General features: G+C 46.4%; 1 protein-coding gene and 1 pseudogene across 3 annotated transcripts in view; one reads left to right on the top strand and one right to left on the bottom strand.

Moving 5' to 3' along the window:
• Nucleotides 1–12426, top strand: part of RHBDL2 (rhomboid like 2) — a 116176-nt gene that overhangs the window by 44851 nt on the left and 58899 nt on the right. For 2 of the 3 annotated variants that reach the window (XM_066375932.1, XM_066375933.1), the window contains exon 1: nucleotides 4922–5040. The exons of the other annotated variant lie outside the window; for it this stretch is intronic. The gene's annotated coding sequence lies outside the window, so the exon portion shown is untranslated. Of the gene's footprint in view, nucleotides 1–4921; nucleotides 5041–12426 lie in introns of those variants that run through there. 3 annotated transcript variants of the gene reach the window in all.
• LOC136397243 (large ribosomal subunit protein uL11 pseudogene) lies at nucleotides 9321–9817 on the bottom strand (annotated as a pseudogene).

Raw genomic sequence — 12426 nt, 5'->3', positions numbered from 1 at the left:
AGCGTCGGCCTGGCGTGTGGGGGACCCGGGTTCGATTCCCGGCCAGGGCACATAGGAGAAGTGCCCATCTGCTTCTCCACCCTCCCCTCCTTCCTCTCTGTCTCTCTCTTCCCCTCCCGCAGCCAAGGCTCCATTGGAGCAAAGATGGCCCAGGCGCTGGGGATGGCTCCTTGGCCTCTGCCCCAGGCGCTAGAGTGGCTCTGGTCGCGGCAGAACGACGCCCCGGAGGGGCAGAGCATCGCCCCCTGGTGGGCAGAGCATCGCCCCTGGTGGGCATGCCGGGTGAATCCCGGTCGGGCACATGGGGGTGTCTGTCTGACTGTCTCTCCCCGTTTCCAGCTTCAGAAAAGAAAAGAAAAAAAAAATGCACGATGAGATATCACCTCACACCAGTCAGAATGGCACTCATCAACAAAACAACACATAATAAGTGCTGGCAAGGATATGGGGAAAAGGGAACCCTCCTGCACTGCTGGTAGGAATGCAGACTGGTGCAGCCACTGTGGAAAACAGCATGGAGATTCCTTAAAAAATTAAAAATGGAACTGCCTTTTGACCCAGCTATCCCACTTTTAGGATTATATTCCAAGAACACCACATCAATGATTCAAAAGGAGAAATGCACCCCCATGTTTATGGCAGCATTGTTTACAATAGCCAAGATCTGGAAACAGCCCAAGTGTCTGTCAGTGGACGAGTAGATTAAAAAGCAATGGTACATATACACAATGGAATACTATGGGGCCATGAAAAAGAAGGAAATATTACTTTTTGTGACAACATGGATGGACCTGGAAACTATTATGTTAAGTGAAATAAGCCAGGCAGAGAAAGAAAAATATTATATGACCTCACTCATTTGAGGAATCCGACGAACAATATGAACTGAGGAACGGAATAGAGACAGAGGCGGGATCAAAGGGACCAGAGGGAAAGCAGACAGAGGGAAAGGGGATGATAGGATGAAATAGGATGAGATAGGATGAGATAGGATGATAGGGGATGAGAGCAGAAAAGCAAATCCTGGAGGGAAGGGGGGAGGGAGTTACTGGGAGGGGGACAAAGGAGATGTTGAGGGGAACACGGGGGAGGGGAGGATGTATTCGGGGGACACTAGAATCTATGTAAACACAATAAATTAAAATAAATTTTATATTAAAAAATTGGAATAAAGTATTTAAAAAAAAAGAGTGTTCCTGGCCCTGGCCGGTTGGCTCAGTGGTAGAGCATTGGCCTGGCATGCATGAGTTCCGGGTTTGATTCCCGGCCAGGGCACACAGGAGAAGCGCCCATCTGCTTCTCCACCCCTCCCCCTCTCCTTCCTCTCTGTGTCTCTCTTCCCCTCCCACAGCCGAGGCTCCACAGGAGCAAAGTTGGCCTGGGTGCTGAGGATGGCTCCATGGCCTCTGCCTCAGGCGCTAGAATGGCTCTGGTAGCAACAGAGCAATGCCCCGGATGGGCAAAGCATCGCCCCCTGGAGGGCATGCTGGGTAGATCCTGGTCGGGCGCATGCGGGAGTCTGTCTGACTACCTCCCTGTTTCCAACTTCAGAAAAATACAAAAAAAAAAAAAAAAAAAAGGAGTGTTTCTACATACTCTCTTTAAAATATTTTTTTAAAAATCTTTTTATCTTGGAGTATTTCGGGCTGCACAGGTAAGCAGAGGACAGCGAGTGGAGGTGTGGGGTGGAGATTTCTCAGGAGAGACAGTTTTTTTGTGTATTGATTCAAAGGTAGGACAAGACAGGCCCACACCCCTTCTGTCCTCCTAGTTTGGCAGAGTTATTTGTTTTTGTTTGTTTGTTTGTTTTATAGTTTGCCCACTACTCACTGGTTTGGGGTTTGGGGAGGCTAAGCCTTGTTCTCTGATTTTACTTTCTGCTCTGTTCGGGCTCAGGCTCCTTCACCTCCATGGCTCATGAAACATAGATACTAGGGCACTAGCAATGCATATATGCCCCCGGGTTAACTGGGCTCTCACAATTGCTTACTTCTGTTTCCTTCTATGGATTCCTTACATGCTAGCCAAGGTCAAACATGCATTGAAAAGAACTTTTTTTTTTCACATTTCATCCAGTTTTGTGTTATGTTTTGTTATTTTAAGGTCAGCTATACTAGATTTCCTGTGGATGGTTTTTCTGGTATGTCTTTTTTTCACAAACAGAATATATTTTTTTAAATTCACATTTCTCTTAAAAATACAATGCTAAATCTTAGGGAAAAAGCTAATTTATTGAGATACTTATATTTTCAGTTCATCTAACGCATTTTGGAGAGAACTCATCATTTGGGAAACATGCTCCAGGAAATCTGGAACAATACTCCAGAATTTACTCCAGAATAATACTCCAGAAGTTACTCAACGAGTAAGTTCATGCAGTCTAGATTGTATTGACCGGCCTGACCCAACTGGAGCCAACTCAGGTAGTCACTCTGCACAGTTTCAGTGATTCACGTATACTTTTACCACCCACTATGGACTGGGATTCAGACAAGGAGCTTGGTGGCCAGAAGCCACAGAGACATGTCCTGACATCAGCTGGTGGCTGGGAGCCTTTGTCTGCCAAAGGAGGGAATCTTGCTGTGCTCTCCGGTCTTACTGTTTCATACTTCATGTCAGATTTGGGGAATAATTGCATGGATACAAAGATGAAACAAAGAAGGCTACTGGTCTGGAAGAACTCATAATATCAGAGCATGCCCTTTAGCAAGGGAAAAGACACAGATAATTTAAATATACTGGGTAGGGGTTACGATGTGTGTGAAATAATATAAAGTAGATATGAGCTCCATATCAAACACCTCAGCTGCCCCTTTCTAGTGTTTTGGGGCGTCTCCCAAGCCCCTTCCTACCCATCCATCTTACTTGCTCTGTTCTCTTTAGTTCCCATCTACTTTTATGGCATCTGAGCCTCGACTTCCTGCTCAATTATAATGGTGAACAGTATGCCTGGTGCTATGGACTGAATTGTGTCCTCCCCAACCTCAGCAAAGCCCCAACCCCCTATGTGATGGTATTTGTAGAGGATGTCTTTGGGAGATAATTAGGTCATGATGGGGTAGAGTCTTCCCTTACTCACCAACACCCATCAGTGCTCCCCCCTCACCTCTTTCAAATCTGTTCCTTCCTCTCTGTCCCCCTGCCTGGGCCCTGGTTAGCCCACATTATCCATTGCCTTGGCTCTCGCAGTAGCCTGGCTGGTCTTCTTGCTGCCAGTCTTGTTTCTTCAAAACCATTCTTTACATCACAAGCCTCAGCAATCTATACTGCTCACAAAAATTAGGGGATATTTTATAGCTTCATATTCATTTTTAAATATTCCCTAAATTTTGTGAGCAGTATATTTAAAATGCAATCTTGTTAAAAAAAAAAACCTTTGTCTCCCTTGTTAAAAAACCTTTCTGTGATTCTTCAGTACCTATAAGATAAAGTCCAAGTCCTTCAGCAAAGCACACAGGCCCTTCCTGATCTGACACTTCTCACTCATGATTCAGGCTCCTAGTAGTTCCTGCCAGCGTCTGTTCCATTGCCTGGCCTGGTCACACTTCTCTTCCCCCTTACAGCTGTGGAGAACTCCTACTCATCCTTCAAAACCCACCTTGTAGGTCATCTCCTCTAAGAGTTTTCCCAGAACCTCCCACAGGGAATGGATCTCCTTGTTCCCAATGCCTGAATTTTGGGCCAGTACCTACAGAAATATTTCATTCTTCTCTTCCTAGTAGAGCAAGGATTTTCAACTGGTGTGCCACAGAATTTTTAATTTTTATTTTTATTTTTTTTACAGAGACAGAGAGAGAGTCAGAGAGAGGGATAGATAGGGACAGAGAGAGATGAGAAGCATCAATCATCAGTTTTTCGTTGCGACACCTTAGCTGTTCATTGATTGCTTTCTCATATGTGCCTTGACCATGGGCCTTCAGCAGGCCAAGTAACCTCTTGCTCAAGCCAGCGACCTTGGGTCCAAGCTGGTGAGCTTTTGCTCAAACCAGATGAGCCCATGCTCAAGCTGGCGACCTCGGGGTCTCGAACCTGGGTCCTCCTTATCCCAGTTCAATGCTTTATCCACTGCTCCACCGCCTGGTCAGGCTGTGCCACAGAATTTTTAAAACATGCAATATCTGACTATTTAGTCAGGGACACTGACTTCTTTTCCCTTAGATTGTCAAATAAAAAATAACAGCTAGCACAATATCTGTCCGATGTGAATGAATCAAAATTATACCTATTTCTTTTTGTCAGATAGGCAAAAATATATATTTTGATATGCTGCAGAAGTTTAGTAATTTGTTTATGGGTGCCACGAGGTGAAAAAGGTTGAAAATCACTGTAGTAGAACATCAAGTCAGAGACCATGGTAATCCACTTCTTCATCTTAGGGCCTAGCACAGGTGAGTTATTCTCAAAATGAATTGAATGAATAACCAGAAACTGGCAGACATATTTCACCAGGGCCCAGCTACAACCAGTTTAGTGGAGAGAGCCTGGGGCTTGTGACTAAACCCCTGCAGAGAGTCATGAAGTCACCTATCCTGGTGCCCAGGACCAGGCCTGGCTTTCTAGCAGAGCACACCAGGAGAGAGAAAGAGACCACCCCACTATGGTCTTGCCCCAGATTACTGAGAATAGAAGCCAGAAGACCCAGACATAGGGCAGGGGATTAGGACTTGGAGGAGGAATGGAGTTCAGTGTCACGGCCACGGAGAAAGAGCAGAGAGGCTGACACGAGCTCCCTGGCTCAGACCCAGGCAGGCGGAGGGGGAGGACTCATTCATCCAGGGCCAGCCCAGGAGTGAGACTGCTGAGCTGGCTGGCCCGGCCCAAGCCCAGGCGCAAGCCTGGGAGGGAATTTCCTCAGGCTCCCTCTCCCAGCACAGGGCGGCTGGGAACCTGCCTGACACATTTAGCTCGGGGAGGGGCCAAGGAGCACCAGCCAGGGCAAGAACTTCTGGGCAGTAGAGGCAGCCCCTTGGACGAGGGCACCTGGAACTGGGGGAGCAGCCTGTCCTGCCTGGAACACCCTTGGCCTCCCGAGGGAAGGAGGTAAGCTGCGGGAGCTGGGAACTGATGGAGGGAGTCCCTCCGTGGGGCCAAGGGGGTTGAAGGCAGGAAGCACGAGGGTGGGGGCAGCGGGAAGGAGGCAGAACCGACACTGCTCCCTTGGCAACTTCTTTTCCGGAATAGCCTTCAGGAGTGGGCTTGAGATCTGGTAACTTTCTTTTTAAACTTGGCAGTGTGTTTGGCCAGGAGTCAGGGTCTGTTTCTTGGTTTGTTCCCCACAGACATGGTGGGGGTACCAGGTAATGCTACATTATTTCCCTTCTCTGCCCTGGCCAATCATTGGCTTTCTCTCTCCCCTCTTCACGTTCTCCCAGTAACATCCCCATCTTCCCTCCTGCCTCCCAGTTTTTTTTCTCCCTTCAACTGAGCCAGTCCCCAGCCTTCCTGTGATGCCTGCCCTCTGCACTGGCGGGCGCTGGAGACCACAGCCAGGGCGACAATCTGTGAGGTGCCTCCCTCAGGATTATTTGTTTCCTCCTTCCTGGTATGGGGTATCTGGACGATTTCAATCATTCGTTCAGTTCTTATTATTCATTTGTTTATTCTTCATTGTTTGAACATGTATCTAGATTCTTGGGCGGAGAAACACATACAATCTCTGCTCTTCCTGGGGATAAAAATACTGAAATTAATTTTCCAAACATTTAATGATCGTTTATAAGCTGGTGGCCAGTGTGGCACAGAGGACAATAATTTTGGAGTCGTAGAGACACTTGATTTCATATCCCACCTCTCTTGTTCTCTACCTCAGTGGTCCCCAACCTTTTTTGGGCCACGGACTGGTTTAATGTCAGAAAATATTTTCACGGACCGGCCTTTAGGGTGGGACGGATAAATGTATCACGTGACCAAGACAAGCGTCAAGAGTGAGTCTTGGACGAATGTAACAGAGGGAATCTGGTCATTTTTTAAAAATAAAACATCGTTCAGACTTAAATATAAATGAAACGGAAATAATGTAAGTTATTTATTCTTTCTCTGCGGACTGGTACCAAATGACCCACCGACTGGTACCGGTCCGCAGCCCAGGGATTGGGGACCACTGCTCTATCTGAGCCTCAGTTTCCTTGTCTGTAAAACAGTATTGTTATGAAGATGACAGGAGCCTATGCACATCAAGCCCCAACCCGGGTGCCAGGCATATGGTGAAGTCTCAGTCCATATCCGTGTCTTCCCTTCTTCGGCCCCTTTCCTGCCACCTCACCCTGACTGCTATGGGCTTGTAAAGATAAGGAAATCTCTGGCCTCCAAAAGCGCTTGAAAGTAAACACAGAACTGGGCAGTGAAGAGGGGGAGGTCAAGAAGGGGTGGTAGTAGGGCTGAATAGGGAAGGTAAGAATGCTGTACCAGGGAGAGGACCTGGATTAGAGGGAGATGTTATCCCCAGCAGGTTATCCTCCTGTGTGTTTTTTTTTCTTCTTTTATTGATTTTAAAGAGAAAGGAGGGGAGGCCCTGGCCGGTTGGCTCAGTGGTAGAGCGGCCTGGCATGCAGAAGTCCTGGATTCGATTCCCGGCCAGGACACACAGGAGAGGCGCCCATCTGCTTCTCCACCCCTCCCCCTCTCCTTCCTCTCTGTCTCTCTCTTCCCCTCCCGCAGCCGAGGCTCCATTGGAGCAAAGATGGCCTGGGCGCTGGGGATGGCTCCTTGGCCTCTGCCCCAGGCGCTAGAGTGGCTCTGGTCGCAACAGAGTGACGCCCCGGAGGGACAGAGCATCGCCCCCTGGTGGGCAGAGCGTTGCCCCTGGTGGGCGTGCCGGGTGGATCCCGTTCGGGCGCATGCGGGAGTCTGTCTGACTGTCTCTCCCCGTTTCCAGCTTCAGAAAAATACAAAAAAAAAAAAAAAAAAAAAAAAAAAAGAGAAAGGAGGGGAGACAGAGACAGAGACAGAGACAGGAACACTGGCCTGTTCCTGTGTGTACCCTGACCAGAGACTGAACTGGCAACCTCAGTGCTCCAGGACTATGCTCTAACTGTGAGCTATCCAGTCAGAGCTCTCCTGCTGTGTTTCTGAATCTGCATACTCACACTGAGCAAGTACTGGGAACTACCAGTCCCTAAAACCAACTCTGCTTTCAAATGCAACATCTCATTTAATCATAACTCTGTTATGATATTATTAAAATGAAAATACTGTAAAACAGACTAAAGGATTTGCCTAAAGTCACAGGGCTAATAAGTCTCTATGTTATCAGAAAGAACAGAAGGACATCATCATTCTCCAACTTCCTAGACACTAGTTTCTCCCTTCCTGTGCTTCCCCTGCCTTGGACTGCTTCATCCAAGTGGGGAGAAGCACACTCCTTCCTTGATTCATTAATTCATTCAGTCATTCATACATCATTCTGTCTATCAAGTGCACTGTTGGTACCAAGAGGGCAAGGACAGTGTCTGTTGATTCACAGTTATATAACCAGCAACTTGTCTGTCCCTGATGCAGAAATGCTTGATGAAGCCTCTGTGAGTAAAGGAGTCCAGCGAATATTTCCTGATGCATTCCATGGGCTCCAGAATAGGGATTTGAAGATGAATACAACAGAAGCTCTAGCCTCAGGGTACTTATAGCCTTGCAGAGGAGATGGAGATGGTGATAATATAAAGAAGACAATAGTATCCTAGGCAGGAACAGAGGTTGTTGAAGGAACTAAGAAGAGGCATTTAATTCTACCATGTCTGCTTTGTTCTCCACTGTACCCAGTGCCTCGCACAATGGCGGGCACCTAGCAGATACTCAATACAGTTTTCAGAGGAGGTGTTTAATACAGCCTTGAAGGAGGTGTTAAGACTTTACCAGGAAAAAAAAATTGGGGAGGGTAAATATTCCAGCAGAGGGAGATGCTCATGAAATGGCCTAGTGGAGGGAGGTAGCTGGAATTGCTGTTGGCTCAATATGGCTGGGGTGTTAGGATGTGTGTGGAGGAATGGCTAGAAATGAGAGTGAATAAATAGGCAGGGCCCAGGTCATGAAGCCCTTGTGTGTCTCGTTAGACTTTGAACCAAGGACACTGGGTAACTATTGAAGGGATTTAGCAAAGGGAGGACACCATCTGATTTGTATTTCAGAAGTGTGGCCAATGAATAGGGCCGAGGAGATGACACCAAGGTCTCCAGACCTGATGGGGTTCCTACACGTCTGAGGAAATGAGTCTTCCTTTTTAGGACTTCATGATGTTTCATGAAGGGCCTCCTGACTTGGCCTGTGTCCTGATCTGTGAGTGCTTTGCCCTCATCTGTACACTGGGTTACAACAAATCTATTCTTCCTAATACAGATACTGAAATTCATGAATGACTTACATTTGTATAATCTGGAGCAAATTCAGCAATATACTGCTTGCTAACTTGCAATCCTTTGTGCTTTCTTTCTTTTTTTGGGGGGGTCGTCAAATGATTTTGTTTGTTTGTTTTGTATTTTTCCAAAGTTAGAGCAGGGAGGCAGTCAGACAGACTCCCGCATGCACCCTACTGGGATCCACCCGGCATGCCCACCAGAGGGCGATGCTCTGCCCATCTGGGGCATTGCTCTGTTTTAGCTGGAGCCATTCTAGCACCCGAGGAAGAGGCCATGGAGCCATCCTCAGTGCCCAGGCCAACTTTGCTCAATGGAGCCTTGGCTGCGGGAGGGGAAGAGAGAGACAGAGAGAAAGGAGAAGGGGAGGGGTGGAGAAGCAAATGGGCACTTTTCCTGTGTGCCCTGATTGGGAATCGAACCTGGGACTTCCACACACCGGGCTGACGTTCTACTGCTGAGCCAACTGGCCAGGGCCGATTTTTTTAAATTGAATTTATTAAGGTGACACTGGTTAACATAATTATTCAAGTTTCAGGTGCCCAATTCTACAACAAATCTCTGTGTACCATATTATGTGTTCATTCCCCCAAGTCAAGTCTTCATTCATCACCATTTATCCCCCCATACAGTCCTCCACCGCCCCCCCAATCATCACACTGTTGTGTCCACAAATTTTTTCTTTCTTTCTTTTTGTCCTTTTATGCTCAATCCTTCCACCGCCCTCATGCAGAGCCCTCTCCTGACCTCGATAGCTGTCAACCTGCTCTCTGTGTATAAGTTTGTCTTTATTTAGCTTGTTCATTGGACTCCACATATGTGAAATCATATGGTGCTTGTCTTTCTCTGACTGGCTTATTTCACTTAGCATATGCTCTCCAAGTCCATCCATGCTGAGGCAAAAGGTAGGATTTCCTACAATGGAATACTATGCAGTAAAATGATCTTTAATGGAAATATTCTCCTGTGTGGTTCTTAACTAGCTGGGCATTTCACTGCACCACTGCTGATGCCATCTATGATGTCATGAGAGTAACAGCTATGAACATTGCAGCCCATAGACTGGGCAGTCCCCAGGACCTCCTTAATGGTTCCAGAGAGTTCTCTGGCTAAAATTGGTGCCGCATCTGTCAGGCAATGTGGACATCTCATCAAAAGTGGTATTTCCATTGTGCTTAATATTTTCTTGCTTCTTTCTGTCTCGTGGCAGTTCTTTGAGGGCTTTGATGATCAGGGCAGAAGCAGAAGGCACTAACTACCTCAATCCCGGCCTGTCCATTCTGAATGGTCAGTTTCACTGTAATCCTCAGACCCTTCCAATCAGTGGTTGCTTTGGTGATGTTATTACTAAAGTTTTTTGGAGATAGACCCAGGGGGCTGTTAGGGATCAGGGCAGTCGTGACACCAGCTTCCCCACTGATCCACCTCAGGTATATGACTTTGATTTCATTGGGGTCGAATTTTGGTGGCATGGTGGAGGTGGCTGGTGTCAGATGAACCTGGATTCCTGACCACCCAAGAAAGTTTCACCTAAGTCTTCTCCAAGCCCAGAGCTGAAAGCTGTGCTTTCTTTTTTTTTTAAATTTTTTGTATTTTGCTTAAGTTGGAAATGGGGAGGCAGTCAGACAGACTCCCGCATGCGCCCGACCAGGATCCACCTGGCATGCCCACCAGGGGGCGATGCTCTGCCCATCTGGGGCATCACTCTGCCACAATCAGAGCCATTCTAGCGCCTGAGGCAGATGCCACAGAGCCATCCTCAGTGCCCGGGCAAACTTTGCTCCAATGGAGCCTCGGCTGCGGGAGGGGAAGAGAGAGACAGAGAGGAAGGAGAGGGGGAGGGGTGAGGAAGCAGATGGGCGCTTCTCCTGTGTGCCCTGGCCAGGAATTGATCCCGGGACTCCCGCACGCCAGGCCGACGCTGTACCACTTAGCCAACCGGCCAGGGCCTGTGCTTTCTTATGTAAAAGAGAAAGAGATAAAGTTGTAGACGGGATACCAGGAATGATACGGAGCTCTGAATGTGTCCAGGGAGTTTGTGCGAATATGCCAGTGGCCCTGGAGCTGGGGGGACGTGGACATGGACAGCTTTCTAAGGGAATCAGTTTCCAGATCCTCAGGTTCCATAGGCCCTCTTTCCTGAAAACAGTCTGCTTGTCTGGATTCTTTCAAACTCTCCTTTGCAACTCTCCTTTCATTGTCCCCCTTTTCTGGCTTTACTAGATTTTTTCTGAATTTTTTTAGGGTGAGTTGCTTGGGGATATAAGAACCAAAGGGTAACTGGAGAATGCTCTGTTCCAGCGAGAGCAAGCAGAAGGAAAGATTAGGTAAAATAAACTATTGGATTGGAAGGGGTGGTGCTTTACTTAAAATAATGCCAATGATGTGCCAGACACTGTTCTAAGGGCTTTACAGATTAATAAACTCATTTAATACTCATATCAGATCTATAAAGTAGATATCATCCATCTTTTACAGATGAGGTTCCCAAGGCACCCAGAGGTTTAAGAAGCAGCCCAAGGTCATAGAGCTATTAAATGGCAAAATCAGGGTTTGAAATCTTGTACCTTTACTCTAGAATATGTGCTCTGAACCATTATGCTACTCTACTTAGAACATCAGTGCTTCAGCTCTTTATCTTTGTATTATAAAATTATAACTGGGACCTGAGCTGGTTGTCATGGGGATGCAAATGAACTTATAGAATTTTTTAAAATAAAGGTGGATTTTCTTACTGGCAGAAAATTATTCTGATTTGACTGATTGGTTTGATAGTGAGGACTGGCTTTTACAAGTGGATTATATGGTAGACAAGTTCCATAAACTGAAGAAATTAAATCTGTAACCTTAAGGTTTAAATGAAAATATATCTAAACTGTGTCTCAAATAAAGACTGTGCCAGAAAGTTCCACCTTGAAACCTATTTTTACTTGAGAAAAAGGATTTTAGTTATTACCTTAAAAATGAGTGAGAGGGTCATAGCTTTTCAAAATTCTTATGGGGACTCATGAGAAAAGAATGTGAAGACTTCTGGTGTATGGCACCAAACCTCACTGGCCGTGAGCATCGCAGTGGGGATGAGGATTTTGATCAGGTGAGATGAGGTGTGTTGTCCATGGTAAGCAGGGGCAGAATTGGAGCAACAACCAGGGTTTTCTGACTGCTGTACTTTCAGTGCTTTTCTTATTATTTCATTCTTCCTTCTTCCTTCATTCTTCATCTACCTGTTTTATTAGGGAAGACTTCCTAGGGAGGTGCTATTGTTGATGAAGGAGCTAGCCTTATCTGAATGTGTTGAGGTATGTGTGAGAGATGGAGAAAGGGTTAGGTACAGGAAACAGCAAGTGAAAAGATCCTGAGGCAGGAGAGAGCTTGGTGTGTTCCTGGGACAGAAAGGAGGTCCTGTGGTTGCAGCACAGAGGTTTTGGGGAGAGTGTAGAGAAGGCAGGAGGTAGGTCATGCAAAACCTTGTCAGTCATAGTAAGGATCTTGTATTTATCTCAAAGACAGTGGGAAACCACTGAAAGATTTAAAAAGAAATTTAGGACTTCATTTATTCATTTTAGAGAGGAGAGAGAGAGAAAGAGAAGGGGGGAGGAGCAGGAAGCATCAACTCTCATATGTGCCTTCACCAGGCAAGCCCAGGGTTTCAAACTGGTGACATCAGCATTCCAGGTTGATGTTTTATCCACTGTTCCACCACAGGTCACGCTACCATTGAAGAATTTTAAGCAGAGAGTTGATATATTTTAATTTATGGTTGTGTTTTTGTTTTGTTTGGAAGGAAGTAGAAGTGGAAGCAGATGGAGACTAACTACAATCTATTTTATGGAGGTACAATAATAAATAATGTTAAAGGGAAGGCAAACTGGTATGCATTCAGTGTTCTAGTTTTGAGGTGTAGTGGTAGGTGTTGTTGTATAACAAATCACCGTAAAATTTAGCAGTTTACAACAACTATGATTTTATTTTGTCATGATTCAGTGGATCTGGATTTGGGCAGAGTTCAGCTGACCAGTTCTTTTGCTCCATGTGGTATCAGCTGGGGTCATTCACTTGGCTGGACAGATGGTTCCCAAAT

The sequence above is a fragment of the Saccopteryx leptura genome, chromosome 3 (assembly GCF_036850995.1).
Source record: "Saccopteryx leptura isolate mSacLep1 chromosome 3, mSacLep1_pri_phased_curated, whole genome shotgun sequence".
Lineage (NCBI taxonomy): Eukaryota > Metazoa > Chordata > Mammalia > Chiroptera > Emballonuridae > Saccopteryx > Saccopteryx leptura.
This window is presented reverse-complemented; position numbering and strand designations above follow the sequence as displayed.